Raw genomic sequence first — 5,173 nt, forward strand, 5'->3', positions numbered from 1 at the left:
GGCCGGTTCCTTGGCCTTGCTGAACCTGCACACGTAAACTGGGCTTACCCCAGTTACCGTCCACTGGGGGTACAAATGCAATGAACGTGGGAAGCCCCCAGCCCAACGTGTCTGGCCCAGGGTGGCTGTTAGCGTGGAGACAGTTCCCTCCGCCTTAAAGGAAGGGTGGCGAGGACTGGCCAGCCGTCTCAGGCCTCCTGGGTGGTGCTGCCCCGGGGACACACAGGACCCCAGCTCAAGCTGGTGTTTTCATCACTGGCCAGCAGGGTCCACGTAGGCCACTGGGGCCCGCTGGGACTCAGGACAATCAGTCCTCTGCCCTCTGGGAATGACCCTGCCTGGAAACTGGTCCCTGAGATCATTAGCGATGTTTGTAAACACAAGACACCTCCTTGCCTTGCGGGGGAGCTGGGGGGGGGGCGGCTACCGTGACTGTCTGAGGGGGCTCCCTTACCCCAGAGGGAGTTGGGTTGGGGCCCTACTCGTGGACAAGGGCAGGCTTGCTGCTGCGATGACCTCCCTCTCACGCCAGGTGCCTGCATCCAGATTCCAAACCAGTCCCTTTAATTCCATAACCCGGGGGCCGGCCGCGCCCATTTTATACATAAAGTTTTATTGGAACGCAGCCACACCCATCCGTTTCTTCATGGTCCGCAACTACTTTCTCACAACAAGCAAAGAAGTTCGGGGTGGCTCCGGTTCCGGGGGTGGGAGGGGGGAAAGCTGGTGGCTAGTCTGGGGGCAGGGGGCCCCTTGACCCGGGCGGATGTAAGCGTTCTGAGCCACATGGAAGGTCGGCCTTGAAAATCTCTCGTCCGGGCAATTTATTTTGCAGCCAAACTCACGGGGCCCCGGGGCCTGAACCCAGACCCTTTCCCTTTGATGAAGTACGTTCACGTCTGGACTGTTCGTGGAGGGACCCCAGGACCCGTTCCTGGAGGCCAGTCCGAGCTTGTCACCGCCCCTCTGATGGAACCCTCCGGAAATACCTGTGGGATGAGGATAGGAAAAAGGACTAAATGAAATCATATAGACTCTTGCCCACTCAAGACAGTCACTCACTCGGTCATTTTGTTGACATTGAGAGTGTTCCTTCTGTGCTTCCAGATTTTCCTCCTCCTCCTGCTGCGGCTAGCTCCTCCTCTGCGGCCGTGAGCCCCCCTCGAAGGCCGGGCCACTGAACCGAGAGACTGAATTCACCGGCCCTGTGACGGAGCCGACCCAAGCCGACACGGTGGGACCACGGCTCCGTCAGCCTGCAAACAAGGTCAGGGGCGGCGCGGGGCTGAAACTTGCTACAAACACCCGAGCCTGGAGGCATCATGCAGCAGACAGGGCAGCCTCATGGGGACAGGGGTCTTGTGTGGGAGCCCGGGACCCGCGTGTTAGGAGCTCTGGCACCCCCGTTATAGGGCAAAGCATAAGCCCAGGCTGGTGGGTTTCATTGGAGCTGCCACCACCCCCTCTGTGTGGGTTTATGGCTTGGGGCTGATGTGCCTGAAGGAGAGGACGGTGCTGAGACACCCCAGCCCACTTCCCCAGGGCACTTTTTAACAACTCTGGTAAAATGTATCTAAATATGGGGGCACTTGGGTGGCTCAGTCGGTTGAGCGTCCGACCTCGGCTCAGGTCGTGATCTCATGGTTCGTGGGTTCGAGCCCCGCATCGGGCTCTGTGCTGACAGCTCAGAGCCTGGAGCCTGCTTCGGATTCTGTGTCTGTCTCGCTCCCTCTGTCTCTCTCTGTCTCTCAAAAATAAAGTAAACGTTAAAAAAAAATTTTTTTTTTAAATACACTTCAATAAAAGTTTCCATCTGAATGTTTTTGTCCCCCGTAATTCATGGGTCGAAATCCTAACCCCCAATGTGAGGGTGTCAGGACTCGGGGCCTTGGGAGGTGACGGCGTCATGAGGGTGGAACCCCCACGAATGGGGTTGGTGTTCTTAGAGGAGACCCCCTCCCCCCCAGAGCATCCCTGCTCTTCCCCCACCCCCCCTGCCCCGCACATGAGGACACAGGGAGCACTGGGCCTTCACCAAACACCGAATTAACCGGTGGTCTTTGCCCTGCCCCAGGGGGCAGTTCAGCAACGCCCAGGGTATTCACATTGCTGTGTGTCCTCCTCCAGAACTTCCTGCAAAACCGAAGCTCTGTGCCCGTTAGACAACGGCTCCCCCCACCCCCCAGGCCCTGGTGTCCGCCCCGGGGAACTCGCAGTTTTTCTCCAGGATAAAGATGGAGAACTTGGGCCGCATGTCCAATGTCACGGTCTGCACGGCTGGGCTACCTCCGGAGACTCCTTTCTGAAGGCCTCCTGGCCTCCTGGGGGTCTGCAGGGTGGAGGCAGAGGACCCGTAGGGGTGGGAATCCCGCTGTGGGACTTTGGGTTTTAAGTCAAACGGTGGTACAATGATCCCCGTCAGGCCCCTACCCTTCCCTGGGCTACTGCAGCCTGGGGGCCGGCCCCTCCCACTCGCCTAAAGGCCAAGTCCACGTGGCGCCCCCTCCCCTCGCTTCTTGCTCCTCCCCCTCCTCCCCTGCAGAGCCCCTGTGAGGGGAGGGGGAGGAAAGTTCACGAACACAGAAAAATCTCTCAAGTCTTGCTTGGAAACCAAGCCACATTTCTTAGGCATCCAGGCCACTCTGGAGAGGTGGGGACACAGAAGGTCAGGGGACAGGCCTGGAGGGCCTTTAGCCACAGAACGGTCAGGTAAGTGCTTCTCCCTCTGACAATCTTGCATCAGATTAGATTCCTTCCTCCCTTCTTCCCTCCCTCCCTTTCTCCCTCCCTTCTCTTTCTGATTTCCTTCCCTCCTTCCTTCCCTCCCTTCCTCCCATTTTGTGGGGGGCTGTACTAACTGCTTTTACATACGTCCCTCTCCCAATTCCGGAAACTGCCTTTTAAAAAGTTCCCATTATGATTGCCCATGACAGAGAAGGGGTTTGGGAGAGCTGAAATCCCCGCCTGTGGCCGTGTGTTACTGGTGTTGGTGGATTCGAACCACTGCACTCTACCCCCCACTTCTAGCGACCTGGCCGGGGCGCCTGCTTGCACCGGGGCTGGCCCCTCGGAGGTGGAGCTGGCCCAGAGACGGGAGTCCTTGGGGACAGAGCTCCACAAGACGCTGACCCAGCGCGGGGACAGGCTTACCCCCATGCCACATGCCACGTAATGTTCCTCTTGTTGGATTCCACGGCTCTGGCCACCACTCCAGTCCCTTATCAGGCTTCCGAGAAGGAGATACTTCAGGTCCCTCTTTGTGCTTTGTTTTTCTCCTTGGAAGGAGAGAGAGTCTAAGAGAAGCCCCTTTACCTGCACACTGGGGCTCTGGTGGGGGGATTTGTTGGGACTCACGTGACTCAGGGAGAGTAGTAGGTTGCCCCCCAACTCCCCCCACGACTCACCAGCGGCAGCTGGGCAAGGTGAGAGCCGGCACATTCTGGCACATTCTGGCACATTCTGCCCCTGCACACACCCGTGACCCAGCTCCCCGCCCGTGGGCCGGCACTCCTCCTTATGTTACTCTTCCGAGAACACAGAGCATCCTGCCAAGGGGAACCCCAACCCCCCGGCTGAGGCCCTGGCTGGTGGCTGACAGGCGCCAACCTACCGGAGCGCCCGCTGTGCCCGCCTCTGCCGCCGGCTCCTGGCCACGGCTGCCTGGCTCCGGGGCGCGTCCCATTCTCCGCAGGAGGCTCTGCCGGCCTGTCCACCGGCAAGGGGCAAAATTCCGCGCTGACAGCAGGGAGCCCTATGCAGGGCTCGAACCCACCAACCGTGAGATCATGACCTGAGCCGAAGTCGAACGCTTACCCGGCTGAGCTGCCCAGGTGCCCTTAACTTTCGGCTTTTTTTAAGTTGCAGACCAAACCAAAAAAAGCCACAAGGTCCGAAAAGAGCTTCGGCGGTGACTGCTGATTGATCAGGTTTAGAAGCAACCAACTCACGCCCCTGGGGTCTGGCCGTGGTCAAGGGGAGGCCAACAGGCTGTCGGGTAGGAGGACAGGGCGAGGGCTTTCGGCTGAGTTTGCAGACCGGGGTCCCGTGAGGCAGAGCCGCGTGGCCCCCTCCTCCCTGGCAGACGAGATGGGAACTGACGTGTCTTGGGGGGAGGGGGCCCTCCCCCACCCCTTCCCTGCAAGTCCTGCCGAGTGGTGACTGCGTTTATATGGCGGGCTGGTCCCTACCACCTTACAGAGCTGGTGTGGACCGTGGGGCCCCTCCACCTTCCCGGGCACCGGGAAACCGCTGAGCTGTCACCAGCGCAGTGTCACCGCAAGCAGGGCACGGTGTGGGCCCCTGCTCCCTGCCCAGGTCCCTGCCGTACCTCGCTCTCTGGAGTCCCTTCTCCGGAGCTCCCGGAAGTGACCCTCCTTCCCAGCCTTGCAGAGCCAGGGGTTTAGGGACGCTGAGAGCAACCGGCCCACCGCCTCAAGGAGCGACGAGGCTGAGATGTCTGTCTGCTCCCCCTCTCCCCCCTCTGCTCCCTCCATGTCCGCCTCCTGGGGCGCCCTCCCTCCTAAGAGCAAGGCGACACCTCGGCCGGGGGTCTAGGGGAGGTGACCGAGGACTGAGACTTTAAAGGTGAGAGTTTCCAGAGCAAGGCTCCCCCACGGGCTAGCAGGGAGGACCCCGGCGCATGCGGGGGGAAGATACGTGGCCCCTGCACGTGAAGGGCCTTTGCCCGGCAAGCCGGGTGGGGTGTGGGGGAGGGGAGGCGGGGATGGTGGGCGGGGAAGTGACTGCAGTAAAGCCCTCAGGTGCGTGACAACAGCTTCCAGGAGGAGAGCTGATGTCTCAGATCTACTCATCGGCCACTAAGAGTGAAACATGGGCGTCGAAGGCCCGCGTGGCGGCATCTATAAAGCGCCTCATGGCCTGTGGCGGGTGGAGCCCGGGGACCAGACCCGGGCCCTGACGGGACAGCACGTTGCTCGGATCCCACGAGCAAGAAGGGACTGGTTCTCTGGATGCCTTGGCAAGACACGCGCCTTCCAAGGGGAGGGGCCAAGCCCTAGAAAGATTCCGGAGCCTGTCCCACGGGCGCGTCTTGCAGGATGACCTGGGACAGGCCGGCATCGTCCCTCCGAAGCAAAGGACCAGTCTTTGCGCCTTGCCCCTCCCGCCACGAAGCCCAAAGCACGCCGTCGGGCAGGGCTCCTTGGAGACAGGA

The 5,173-nt window shown here is 60.6% G+C and overlaps 1 long non-coding RNA gene across 1 annotated transcript; it reads right to left on the bottom strand.

The window, feature by feature from the left end:
* Positions 1-478: 478 nt before the first annotated feature.
* Positions 479-3,500, bottom strand: LOC122198729. The gene is made up of 3 exons (XR_006193123.1): positions 3,405-3,500; positions 3,151-3,275; positions 479-989 (listed from the first exon to the last, which is right to left on the bottom strand). It is a non-coding gene; the product is annotated as an uncharacterized LOC122198729 (long non-coding RNA).
* Between the last annotated feature and the right edge of the window lie 1,673 nt (positions 3,501-5,173).

The sequence above is a fragment of the Panthera leo genome, chromosome C2 (assembly GCF_018350215.1).
Source record: "Panthera leo isolate Ple1 chromosome C2, P.leo_Ple1_pat1.1, whole genome shotgun sequence".
In the NCBI taxonomy this organism is placed as follows: Eukaryota; Metazoa; Chordata; class Mammalia; order Carnivora; family Felidae; genus Panthera; species Panthera leo.